Here is a 14161-nt window from a genome sequence, read left to right on the forward strand (position 1 = left end):
TTGCGCAGTGCCAATGGTTTATGTCTTAGAAGATATTTTAAGCATATTACACCAAGTATCATGGTAAGTTCACGGTAAAACAAATTAGACTAAAATTTGAATGTTAATAAATGGCCAGACAGAGGCTTATTCGGAAAAAGGCACCGAGTGCATTGAGTTTAAGTGTAAATAATGTGTGTCTGTTACAGTTTAGATAGCTCTGTATGTTTTTCAGCACACTTCTAGCTTATGTCCTCCATTCAATACAGTGCATGCTCTGCCCTCCTGGTCTTCTAATTATTAACTAGAAGAACAGCTGTAGTCAAATAATTAAAAAAAAAACCAACACATCTTTCTTCCAGCTATTGATGACCTTTGAGAACATTAACATAACATGTCACAGTGAATTGATACAGTTGCTGTTGATCAAACATGGTACTTTCCTAAACCATGCTGCAGACTCTTCTACTTGTTTATTTTATCAGCCTACTTTTAGGCCAGTTTGGGATTAAAAAAAATTTTTTTTAATGTTTATTGATTTTTGAAGGAAAGAGAGACAGAGTGTGAGCAGGGGAGGGGCAGAGAGAGAGAGGGGGACACAGAATCTGAAGCAGGCTCCTGGCTCTGAGCTGTCAGCACAGAGCCTGACATAGGGCTCAAACCCATGAACTGTGCGATTGTGACGTGAGCTGAAGTCGGACGCTTAACCAACTGAGCCATCCAGGTACCCCTGGGATTTTTTAAATAAATATTTTAAAGTTAAAGTTTTGTTATTGATAATATTAAATGGTAATTTATTTTGCTTCTTCTGAAAGACTTCCACAAATATGCAAATGTATATGTGCTAATACTACAAATAATCAAGTTTGTACAAATGCGTATTTGGCATCAAGGTGTTTATTGTTTATTTATTTAACAAATTATGTGCAAGATACTTTAATACATCCTGTGGGAAATAAAAGATTAATAAGACAGTGGGTCTTACTCCAAAGGAGCTTCCAGTTTAGTAAGGACACCAAAAAAAAAAGTGTATATAAATAATTATAATATGAAGTAAAAATTGACATCATAAACTAAAAAGATAAAATGTTAAGGGGATTAAGAATCTGGGAGATCTCACTTATAGCTGAAAAAATCAGAGATGATTTCATTGAAGAGATAGCTTTTGACTTCAGTTTTGAAGATAGGAAAGGATTAGGCATATAGAAGTGGACAAGGTGGGAAAGGATGTTATTATAGAACAGGAAAGATCAAGATTAATGACTCAGAGATGTGCCTGTATAGGATGTAAGGTGGAAGGGAAGTGGGGGCAGAGGAGATAAATCTGTCAGGTCCTGCTGGGGTCAGGTCATGGAGGGCCTCAAGGGCCAGACGAATGATTTGGATTTTATTCATGAAGTAGTCTTTAAGCAGAAGAAAGATCAGCACTGTGTCCTTGCAGTAGTAGGATGGATGGGTATAAGTAAGGGGAGATTAGAGGCAGAATGAAAACTAGTGAGGGCCCAAATTAGGATAATAATAGTAAGAACAGAGAGAATAAATAAATCAGAGAGAATAAATCAAACAGAATAAATTGTGGACAATAGCAAAAATGGTGATATGCCCCATGATAGCAAGATTTCTGTGCCTAATACTCTGTCAAGTTTGTGATTCTTGCATTACTACATACACACAAATCTAAAGGTAGTTTGTATTTCTAAGTTGAATTTAAGGAATTGCTCAGTCTCAGGTTTCCTTCTCAGGCCCATACTCTCTCCCCGAGTTCCCATTCTTCCTTTGTTGATGGCCGCAGGGATCAAATCTGCTTTCCTATATGCTTCAGCGGTTGCGGCCGCCCACTGTGTCCCAGGGGATTTTTATTCCCAATGCAGCCTTGCTGCTGAGTGTCAGCAGGGTCCCCACATGCATGTTCTTTCTGTGTTGCTAAAAATAAATCCAAGGGCCCTTTACCTTTCGAGAGTTCTAAAAAACGATTAATCGTTGTAGAGAGGTTTGTAGGGGTAGCGAATATAAAAGATATGGTTAAGTTGAATGGTTATATAATTGACAAACTTTTCCACAAACAAGGTGCAAATATAGGCATACCTCTGTTATTTTGCCAATTAATTACTCTGACACTCATATGCCTCAGTAGCAGCCCAATTTCCTTTTGAGGCAACCCATTCTCCAACAATTAATTACTCATTTTCCAATATCTCTAGGGTTCAGCCCTTCTCTGATGCTGAGTATCAAGGGAATGCGATTGTAAACAGGTCACTGACATTACTGTTTTTCACTCCTATGTAGAAAGGCTGGGTTGAAGCCTGGCCCTGAACAGCCTGACAGATTGTGCTTGCTCACTACTGTAGTGATGCTTTTACTGGCCCAGATCCTTGCAGAGGCAGCAACAAGTCTTTGAGGAGGATGAGCCCACGCGTCAGTGCCAAGTTCTTTCAGGACGCTCTAAACTAGGGCTCCAGAGTCATAGATCTCAACAATCAGCTCCTTCAGTCTATCCATGCAGCCCTATTCCAGCACGCAAGTCAGCTCCAAGAGTACCAGTTGAGGACATTTGTAGAATCTTTCACCTAACAACCCCAAATCTCCCTCCCTCCCCAATAAAACAGGTCTTGCCAAACCTTTCCCCCAGGACAGCGGTGCCTACTCGCTCTGTACCACACAGCTAAGAGAAACTGGAACAAGTGATTCTTTACCCGGTCAAGAGAATTTGCTTTGCAGCTACTTTCGATGCCTGCCCAAATGGCAAAGCATTTGTAAACTTCTCTTGCTAAAGAAGAAAGAAACCACAGATTTAATCTTTAGTTAAGCATCTCTTGGACAGGACATTTTACTATACTTAAAAAGGTTAAAAATCTTATAAACATATAGTGGTTTTCTGACATGAAGTTTGACTTCTCTCTCAGATGAAAGCACCACACAAGTTGGCGAATAACATTAGCATTATTACTCTCACCATCAACCCCAGAAGGAACAACATTAACATTTATTGAATGTTTGCTATGTGCCAGGCTATGTTTCACAGGTGGAGAAACTGAGACTTGAGTAATTTGCTCCAAAACAGTCAGTGCCAGAAACGGGCTCAAACCAATACCTGTCTGACTATCCTGCCTTTAGTAGGCCCCAGTGTTTCTTAATTGAGTGGCTGAACCTCTGCTTATTTTCTAAATAAACCTAATAACCATCCTAAGTTAAGCTACCATACAGACAGATCCCCAGCATGAAAACTCATCATTTGAGTGATCAAGATAACATCATCAGTAATAAGTCATGTGGTAGTATCATGTACCCCCTAATATGAGGCAATGAGAACGTCATGTTACCTCTGCGATTGTCTTCACTAAAACCCATACTCTCAGTCTAATTATGACAAGACACCAGACAAACCCAAATTGAGGAACATTTTATAAAATAACTAGTACTCTTCAAAAGCTTCAAGGTTCTAAAAGACAAGGAAAGACCAAGAAACTGTCAGATTGGAGGAGGTCAAGGAGTCATGACCAGTAAACGTAAGGTGTTATCGTGGGTTGGATCCTGGAACAGAAAAAGGACATTAGTGTAAAAATTAGGGAAATATGATAAGGTCTATATTTAATAGTACTCTAGCAATGTTAATTGTCAATTTTGACGAATATACCATAGTTGTATAAGAAGTTAACCTTAGGGGAATTTGGGTGACGAACATACAAGAACTGTCTGTACTATCTTTACACTTTTCTTTAAATCCAATATTATTTAGAAATAAAAAATTAACATGATTGTTAGGGAAGTCAGTCAAGAGAATATGGATGGTATTAGTGTTTTCTGATGATGGTGTAGTTGGTCCTACTGATAATTCTCAGCCTTGGGTCTGGAAGAGGAATCAGGATAAGGAAATTAACTTTGCTGGCATGAAGAGCTGCCACTTTAGATGTATGACATTGTGGTTAGAATATACAATCAAATTCATAGTCTACTTTACTGGTTTTAATATCTCTTTTTTCTCTAAAGTTTTAAAAGAGCGTCTAAACCTTGTATTAGTAGACTTGGGCTACAATAGGACTCTTGTTCCCACACAGAAGGCTTTGTCTTCCCCTGTGTCCCCTGAAAGAAAATTAAATCAGCATGACTTGTTCCATCTCAGATGGGTTTTTTTTTTTTTTTATAGCAAGAAATATGTTTCCTAGAGGGTAGAGAGAAATACGGGACTGTTCATCTTTTTTCTCCTTGGATTTGGTCTCCACTCAAAATATCTAAATTTGTCAATCCCAGAGAGAGATCTTGACTTGAAGTTTCTCCGAAGTTCCTATGAAAAGGGACACAAGTACTTTAGCTGTGATTATTTTAATATTTGAAATGTATAGGACTAGTTTAGAAAATTATCAATTCCATTATTATCGTTCTTTATACATTAGATGAATTCTCTGGTATGATATATTCAGTGTGTTTCAACAATTTGGGTATTTTGGGCTTGCTCCTGTGGTTATAAATTCAGTAGGTTTCCAGGTAACGTTAATAACTAACGTCTGTAAAGTCAGTTACAATTAATAGTATTTTCTTAGCCTGTACATTTAATCATTTGATTCTAACAACAACCCTGTAGGTAAGGTGAGGTTGAAGTAGTTAAGGATGATTTCCTACCAAATTACAGATGAGAAGTAATAATTGAAAGGTTACATGATAAGCCCAAGCTTGGATGTCTGTTAAATTCCAGAGCAAGAGCAGTTAACTCCAGATCTTCTGACACCTATCCCATGTTCTTTCTGTTACCTTAAACTCCCATGGCATGCAGTTCTGGGCTAGTATATGCCCCTATGCTCAAGGTCACAAGTTCTTAACCTACAAGGAGAAAAGCGCATGAAACGTAATGGTGGATATGTACGTTTTTCTGTGGAAAAGGTCTATAAGATTTAATAGATTCTCAAAGAGATCTGAGATGCCATCAAGTTTAAGAAGCTTTATCCTAAATACTATCAGGAAGGACATAGACATTCTTCTCACACTGCCAGAAGCAGTAATGAAAATATGGCTTATATTGTCAATAACAGAATCACTTCCTCCTCGTCTGCCAATTCCTAACACATACACTATGACCATTTCCTTAATTAAGTTTTAAATTTGCTGATCCTGGGGCGCCTGGGTGGCTGAGTCGGTTGAGCATCCGACTTTGGCTCAGGTCATGATCTCACCGTTCGTGAGTTTGAGCCCCGTGTTGGGTTCTGCACTGACAGCTTGGAGCCTGGAGCCTGCTTCGGATTCTGTGTCCCCCTCTCTCTCTGCCCCACCCCTGCTTGTGCTCTGTCTCTCTCTGTCTTTCAAAAATGAATAAACACACAAAAAATTAAAAAAAAATTAAATTTGCTGATCCTGAATTGGTTTTTTAAAAGAGTTCTATGATTGAATAAAATGCCCAGTAAAAGATATTATAGATATTTGAAAGAAAAGTTTTTACAGAAAAATATATTAGTTTTTTCAACTAAATTGTTCACCCAAGGAAGCTGCATAATCCAGGAGAGGCAGCAGGAGGAACAGAAGGAAACTAACATTTGATAAATCTGTTAAACCTCTGTTTTTGATGCTTTACACATATAACCTCTCTGACTTCTTAGAACAACTTAGATGTCTTGCTCTTAGAAACTGAGTTACTAAGCAATATAGCATAATTAATAAATGGAAGAGCTTAGATTTGAGCCCATGTCTATCTGACTCCAAGACTCTCCCCACTGTACCCTAAAATGGAATGGGCAAGATTAGATATGGCATTGTGAGTCTCAGTGTAAGTGTAGGTGTAGGTATGGGTGAACATGATTCATCAACCTAAGGAGTGGCCAATAGAGACATAAATCTGTAAATCAGAGCTGGGCTACAATGAAATTAAACATTGTATAGAAGAAGGCAACATGAGTATTGAGAGCATCCATAGAGAATCATTTGAAAGTCAGGAATTAGGATATTATAAATATCAAAGTTGAGTCCACTTGACTTGCTGGGGCTTAAATGGCTCAAATGACAGGCATTTGACATATGGGAGATCTGGAAGTAAGTGTTGTGAACCTAGTCATCGGGGTGGGAAGTGGGAAGATAGGACCGCTGGGACCAGGAGCCAAGCATTGAGAAATTCGGGACAGTAGTTATAATTCAGTCATCTAAACTATAGAGAACTAAGGTCAAAGGAACCAGTAACGAATGGGACTTAATGACAATTCACTGAGGTTGATTGCCTTACGTACCTTCTTCTTACATCAGAACTAACACCGAATTAAGAGTTAAGCAGTAAGCTCAGAGATGGAAATCAAGCAGCTTTACCAGTCAGGGGCTAGGAATATAAAAAGTAGAGTGAAACAAGTATAATGATATTTTTCCAGTTAATCTACTACAGTGCTTCTTCAGGTATGGTCCTCAGGCCAATATCAGCATAACCTGGGAATTGGTTAGAAGTAAAAATTCTTGGGTCCAACCCGAGACCTATTGAATCAGAAATTCTGAGATAGGGCCTAGCAATCAGAACCACTGATCTAGTGGACAATATGTTGCCCACAAAAACCTGAGGTCAACTTCTACCCAGAAGAAAACCAGAACTAATAACGAGGAGGCTGTTTGAGGCATTCCAGTCTCTGTTCTTTGTTTATATGAGGACCATACAAGCTAAAGAGGCTTGGGCTTAAGCAAAATAGACTTTTCTTTGAGGGCTAGTAAATTATTTCTTTCCTTTCTGCTCTTTTTTGCCCTTCAAAGGACAAATCCAAGGGATCAAGATCAATGTCTTACAATGTTGACTGGCCCATCACGTACCAGTCATTAAATGTCTCATTTTGCTCACCTGAAATAAATATCCTATTTCAAGGATTCTGAGAGGTTTACTTAAATGTAACATAAAGTGGGGCACCTGAGTGGCTCAGTCAGTTGAGTCTGACTCTTGATTTTTGGCTCAGGTCATGATCTCAGGGTTGTGCAGTGAAGCTCCACACCAGGCTCTGTGCTAGCAGGGAGCCTGCTTGGTATTCTGTCTCTCTCCTTCTGCCCCTCTCCCCCACTCGCACTCTCAATCAATCAATTAATCAATAAATCAATGGAACATAAAGTATCAAGATTAGGTACTTGGAAAATATTAAATGGACTAAATTGAAGACAAATACTGTACTCAGAAGGCATCATGAATTAATGAGGGAAGCATACATAGATTTTGGAACCAGATTACCTGATCATTAAATGGAAAAATTTTGAGTGTCTATCATGTGCCAGGCACTGTGCTAGGCCCTGGCTATATAACGGTGGAGAAAAAAGAAAACCAGATAAAACCCCCTGATTTCATAGAGCTGACATTCTAGATGGGGAGAGATTTAATAAACGATGGAAATGAAATATGTATTATGTTAAATAGTAAGAGATATTGTAATTTTAGATGTTGTGGCTGGCCAAGGCCTTGTTGAGAATATAACATTTGAATCAATAATGAAAAGAAGTAAGGGAGCATGCCTCATGGGTCCCCTGGGTGAAGGCTATTGCTAACAGAAAGGACCGTGGGTGCAGGGTGTCTGATACAGAAACATCCACAGCGCGTCTGAACAACAGCAAGGTGAGCATAGCTGAGCGTTGGAAGATGGGAGAAGGGATTAGGGGAGCGCTAGATAAAAGCAAAATCTATACGCGGATGCTGAGAATACAGTCCTTCCAACATGTCTCTGTTTTTAAAAACATTTATATGAAAAACTTGAGGGGAAAAGTTGGTTCAGAGACAAACAGATAAATAGAACAGAAATGAAAGCCCAGAAACACCCCATGTGTATAAAGATATTTCACATATGGCTGAGTAGGTACTGAAGTTTAGTGACACACTTCAACGACCCTGTGAGTGTAGTGGCAGTACTTGCATAGTCTTTACTATGTGTCAGACACTGTTCTGCCTGCTTAACACACCCTAACTAAATTAATCTTCACAAACCTGTGAGAGAGAGACTATTATTTTCTCCATTTTACAAGTGAGGAAACTGAAGCACAAAGAGTTTAAGTAATTTATTTGCGGTCATATGGCTAGTAAGTGATAAAGCCAGGATTTGAATCCAGGTATTCTAACGCCAGTGTTTATACGTTAGCTACTTTGTTAAAATATACAACTTCTAGACAAGCCTCAAACTGAGAGAAGATAATTGTAGCACATTAAACTGACAAGGGATAGATTTTTCAAGAATATATAAAGAACATCTACACATTAACGTCAGAAATAGGTGGGAAAAAATTTGTAGCTCTGTGTGGTGACAGACGGTAGCTGGACTCATTATGGTGATTGTTTCTCAATGTATACAAATATCAAATCATTATGTTGTATACCCGAAACTAATATGTTATATGTCAATTATCCTTTTATAAAAAAAAAAGAATACTTGGTCAGACTTTTCACAGAAGAGGAAACTGAAATGGCCAATAAACTTGAAAACATGTTCCATCTCATTAATCTGGAGAATGTATTTAAAAACCACAGTATGATACCATTTCGAGCTGCCAGATTGGCAAAATTTTTAACGCTGGTGATATCAAGTGTTGGTGAGGATACAGAGCAATGGGACCATGATTCCATTGCTAATAGGGGTGCAAATTGTGACCGCCACTTTGGAAAACAGGCATTGCCTTGTATGTTGGTGCTGTACAAGCTACTACCTAGCAATTTTATTCCTTGGTATATACTCTAGAGTAAAGCATGCTCATATGTACCCGAAGATATACAGGTGTTATCTATACTACCTAATGAAAACAACCCAAATGTCTACAAGAATGAATACACTAGGGTTATATTCATATGATAAAATACAATACAGCAGTGAAAAAAGAGTGACTACAGCTGTACAAATGTGTATCGATAAATCGATAAACCATAATACTGTATGGGACAAAGTAAATCAAAGAATACATGATGTTTATTAATATAAGGTTTAAGAGCAGGCAAAACTATCTGATACATTATTTAGTAATACATATAGAAATGATAAGCCTCTAACAGAGCTGAACTGACTAAAACACTTAGCTGCTTCTGGGGCAAGAGAAGGGAATGAAGTTGAAGGGGGAGCTTCAAATGTCTTGTCTAGTGGATATGAAGTTGTTCAGTTTGGTGTTCTTTCTTACATTCTATTGTCTTTAAACTTATCTGCCTCTGAATGAATGATATATTTCACAATTAAAAAATAAAGATTAAAAAAGCATTGCAAACAATGGATGTTGGCAAGGATGCGGAGAAAGAGGATCTCTTTTGCATTGTTGGTTGCAATGCAAGCTGGTGCAGCCACTCTGGAAAACAGTATGGAGGTTCCTCAAAAAACTAAAAATAGAACTACCCCAATTGCACTACTAGGCATTTCTCCACGGGATACAGGTGTGCTGTTTTGAAGGGGCACACACACACCCATGTTTATAACAGCACCATCAACAATAGCCAAAGTATGGAAAGCGCCCAAATGTCCATCGACGGATGAATGGATAAAGAAGATGTGGTATATATATACAATGGAGTATTACTCGGCAATCAAAAAGAATGAAATCTTGCCATTTGCAACTACATGGATGGAACTGGAGGGTATTATGCTAAGTGAAATTCGTCAGTCAGAGAAAGACAAAAGTCATTTGACTTCACTCATATGAGGACTTTAAGAGACAAAACAGATGAACATAAGGAAAGAGAAACAAAAATAGTATAAAAACAGGGAGGGGGACAAAACATTAAGCGACTCATAAATATGGAGAAAAACTGAGGGTTGCTGGAGGGGTTGTGGGAGGCGGGGATGGGCTAAATGGGGAAGGGGCATTAGGGAATCTACTCCTGAAATCATTGTTTCACTATATGCTAATTTGGGTGTAAATTTTAAAAATTAAAATTAAAAAAAAAAAAAGCATTGCAAAGTTCTATCAATAAAGCTGTTAGGGGTGAGGAGCTTTGCACGGAAACTGGCCAGCACTGGGGCATTTGCAAAACAGTGCCAGCTGCAGGTAGGGAAATAGTGCTCCCACGTCAGAGAATTGGATTGACACAGATCAGAAGCAATGTCTCATTTCCTTGGCAATCACTTTAAAATCCCATTCGTCAGAGGAGTTATTTAAACAACTGGCAGTTGAGCCAGGAGAAGATTAACATAAGAAACCTTTTCCAGGAGCGTTGCAAGTCTATTAATATGAGCACGTTAAATCCTTCTGTCTTGCTTTCATTAAATACACAGAGGTAATCTATAAAATAAAGGAGAGAGAAAAAAGCCAGGTATTAGAAAGCAGAAGACCTGGGTTCTAATTCTGATTGCCCTCTGGATGTGTGACCTTGAAAATTGAGTCAGTTCATGTCATTGAAAGTCTATTGATTGGGGATGTTGAGTATTAATATTTGGCCATGTATAGAGCGACTCATATTTGGAAGGCACTTCAATATGTAGTTTTAACTAATTTCCACAATCTTTTGAAACAGGGATTATTATTCTTATTTTTCAGATGTAAAAACTTGCTCAATAATCAAGTAGCTAGAAAGTGGCAAAATTGAGACTTATGAATGCCATAGAATTATTGTAAGAACTAAAATAACTAATCCATATGTAAGTATTGTGCTATGCACTCACTTCATTTATGATCCCACAGTGTAAGTGTTAATATTGTAAGTGTTAATATTGCCTCTGACTACCTCATCCCCAACAGGTTTAGAACTCAAAAGTTTAGGACTTGGGTTTAAAGGACTTGGTCCTTAGCACTGTCAATCTCGGTATGTTTGAGTTAAAGAGGTTTTTGTTTGCTTGTCTGGAAACTAAGCCACCACTTATGCTGTCATTTCCGTGAGTTCTAAATTCTAGGCACTACAAGTTAATTTTTGGAACACAGCATGTACACAAATCAAGTATTAATAATTACCCTTTCAGGTTAGCGTATAAAGTATATAAAGTACTTATAAAACACAACACCCAAAAAACAAATAATCCAATTAAAAATGGGCAGAAGACATGGCTAGACATTTTTTTCAAAGAAGACATACAGATGGCCAGCAGACACATGAAAAGATGCTCAAACATCAGTCATCATCAGGGAAACACAAATCAAAACTACAATAAGCTATCACCTCACACCTGTCAGAATGGCTGAAATCAACAACACAAGAAACAGTAGGTGTTGGCAAGGATAAGGAGAAAGGAGAACCTCTTATACTGTTGGTGGGAATGCAAACTGGTGCAGCCACTCTGGAAAAAAATATGGAGTTCCCTACAAAAGTTAAAAATAGAACTACCCAATGATCCAATAATGGCTTAGGTATTTACCCAAACAATACAAAAATACCAACTCAAAGAGATACATGTCCCCTCATATTTATAGCAGTGTTATCTACAATAGCCAAATCATGGAAAGAGCCCTCGTGTCCACTGATTGATTAATGGATAAGGAAGATGAGGTGTAGGCACACCATGGAATATTACTCAGCCATAAAAAAGAATGAAATCTTGCCATTTGCAATGACATGGATGGAGCTAGAGAGTATCATGCTAAGTGAGCTAGAGAGTATAATGCTAAGTGAAACAAGTCAGTCAGAGAAAGACAAATACCATACAATTTTGCTCATATGAGGAATTTAAGAAACAAATCAACAAAGGGGGTGGGGGAGAGAGGGAGGGGGAGAGAGAGAGGCAGGCAGTAAACCAAGAAACAGAGTCTTAACTATAGAGATGGTTACCAGAGGGGAGGTGAGTGGGGAAGATGAGTTATATAGGTGATGGGGTTTAAGGAGTGCACTTGTTGTGACGAGCACAGGGTGATGTATGGAAGTGTTGAATCACTATATTGTATAGTTGAAACTAATATTACACTGTATGTTAACTGATGAATTGAAATTAAAAAAAAATTTTTTTTTAAATTACCCTTTCATTGAGCAAATCTTTTACAATGGTTACAAAAGAATACAATGTTGACATATTTGAGAACCATCTTCTTTTCTAGGAGATGATACTGAAACCTCATGCTTTTTCTCTTCTCAAGATGACTTTTAAAATGCAGAAATCTCTTTCAAATAATGGAGTAATTGTGTGGGCTTGAGTATTCTTATGGCTGTATTTATTCCATTAAAAAAAGTGAAGGCAATGAGAAAGAACTTTACTAGTTGAATTAAGTTAAGGCTTCCAAGTTATGGCTCTGGAAATATTACACTTTCTATTTTTTTGCCATTAAGGTTTATTTCTGACTTTTCAAATAAGCTTTTAAATTTGATTTTGGTAAGATCAGCTATCAGAAAATATTTTTGCACTTAAGCAATACCCTTTTTGAGTGTTAAGAATTTCTGTCTGAATATGGATTTCCTCTAAGAATATTTTAGACTCTTTGCCCTCAAAAATACAAGGAATGTCTAGTATAATGGCCCAATGTTTTCAACAATAAAGCTATCTTTTTTTTTTTTGTCCAGCAAAGGAGCTTTGCTCATTGCATAATGGTCTTTTCCATGATTGTAGAAAGACAGAGGAACACAAAATGCATATGGTTTTTTGCCAAAATGCCCAATTACTGGGTTTCTTTCATAACCAAAAGGAGAAACTAATTTTTTATTACCTTTACAAAACCATGACACAAACATGAAGTTCAGAATTGCTAACAACTTTTCATTTTCTGTGTTTTCCCATGGAAAGACTTTCTAGTTAGTCAAACTTTCTCCAGCTTCCTTTTAATATCTTTAATACATTGAGAGACTTTATAATCAGCAATTTTCTGTTCCTTTCATACTATGTTTTAAGTAGTGGTTTCAGTCTCCTTCTATGTGTACTAAATTGTTTTGAGCTATTAAAGAAAAGATAGAGGAAAATTGATACCTCTGATCATCTATTTTTTTCTGTTTCTCGTTCTTTCCATGTCAGAGTGCCAACATGAGAGCTGAGGGGAAGGAAGGAGGAAAAGCGAGGCTTGTGGAAAACCACAAATAAATTAATTTCCCCCAATTAGAACTGTATCTTTTTAGTTATTTTGTGACTGCTTGAGCCCAAATTGATCACATGTTATCTAAAGATACGCCAGGCACATATAATTGATATTTTATAACTCTCAGGAAGAACATAGATAAACAGCACAAAAGGTGCCAAGACATTTAACAATTTAGGAAAACATTAAACCAATTAGCTAGTGTGTACAAAAACTCTTCGGGTCTCACTGGTTTGGGCCCCACCTTATGTAGGATTTTGCCGATCCTTTCCCTTCTCAATGAAAAAAATTTTCTTTCCCCAAACCATTTCTCCCAGGTTTTCACAATGTGCTCTCTTGTCCTGTAGCCACCTTTTTGCTCCACACTAACGATCACCCTATATTCTCGCAGTTTTTCCAGGTTTGTTAATGGAATGTTAAAAGTAAATAACTTAGCCTTGTCTAGAGACTCCGGCCCATTTTCCTTAGAACTCTCAGGAAAAAATCAAGACCCACGATTCCTGTCATCACCTTCCTAGTGCTTTCATGCTGGAGTACTGATTATATGCCAGATACTGTGCTGAGTGCCCTGGGCATGCTGTCTTTCCTTCCCAGGGTCACCCTACAAAGTTTGGTATACTCGTCTTTATTTTGCAAATGAGAATCCTGCGTCTAAGGAAGAAGATGCACTTGGTCCCAGCTAGTGACCAGCACAGCTAGAACATGAACCAAGCTCTCGGTCTCCTCAGGCGATGAACTTTCCATAGGCCCAGATACTTCCCCTCTTATGTTCCACCCTTCCTGTGCTAGTCAATGGTGTTATAAAATAATGGAAATCCTGGAGACTTTCCATCTACTCCTCTAGATAATTTTTTAAAGTTTGACTTAATTAAGTAATCTACACCCAACGTGGAGCTAGAAGTCATGACCCCAAGATCAAGAATGGCGTGCTCTTCTGGCTGAGCCAGCCAAGCACCCCTTAAGAGATCATTTGTCAGTGTTCAAGCCTTGTAATAGTTGTTCACACTTATGAATGTGATAAATTTTATAACTAAGTACTTAACAACCATAAGAAAATCTGAGAATTCTGCTTGGGATAATTTAAGAAATGTATAGAATATACTTAGTTATACGTTGTACAGCATAGTTCCACAATGCTTGTGCTTTCTTTATAAATAATTCTATATTCGTCTTTCTGATGTAATTCCCCATACTCTATTAGTACTTAACTAGTAACTAACTCATGTCTGTAAAAGCAACACCAGATGAGCAAATTCTATCTTAAATTCTTTGTTAGTTGATCTCAGTAGTG

General features: G+C 37.8%; 1 protein-coding gene across 1 annotated transcript in view; it reads left to right on the forward strand.

Annotated features, from left to right (window-relative positions):
* The window catches only part of MEGF9 (multiple EGF like domains 9), an 87395-nt gene that overhangs the window by 52643 nt on the left and 20591 nt on the right, over positions 1–14161 (forward strand). The window lies entirely within an intron of this gene.

The sequence above is a fragment of the Acinonyx jubatus genome, chromosome D4 (genome assembly GCF_027475565.1).
Source record: "Acinonyx jubatus isolate Ajub_Pintada_27869175 chromosome D4, VMU_Ajub_asm_v1.0, whole genome shotgun sequence".
Classification (NCBI taxonomy): domain Eukaryota; kingdom Metazoa; phylum Chordata; class Mammalia; order Carnivora; family Felidae; genus Acinonyx; species Acinonyx jubatus.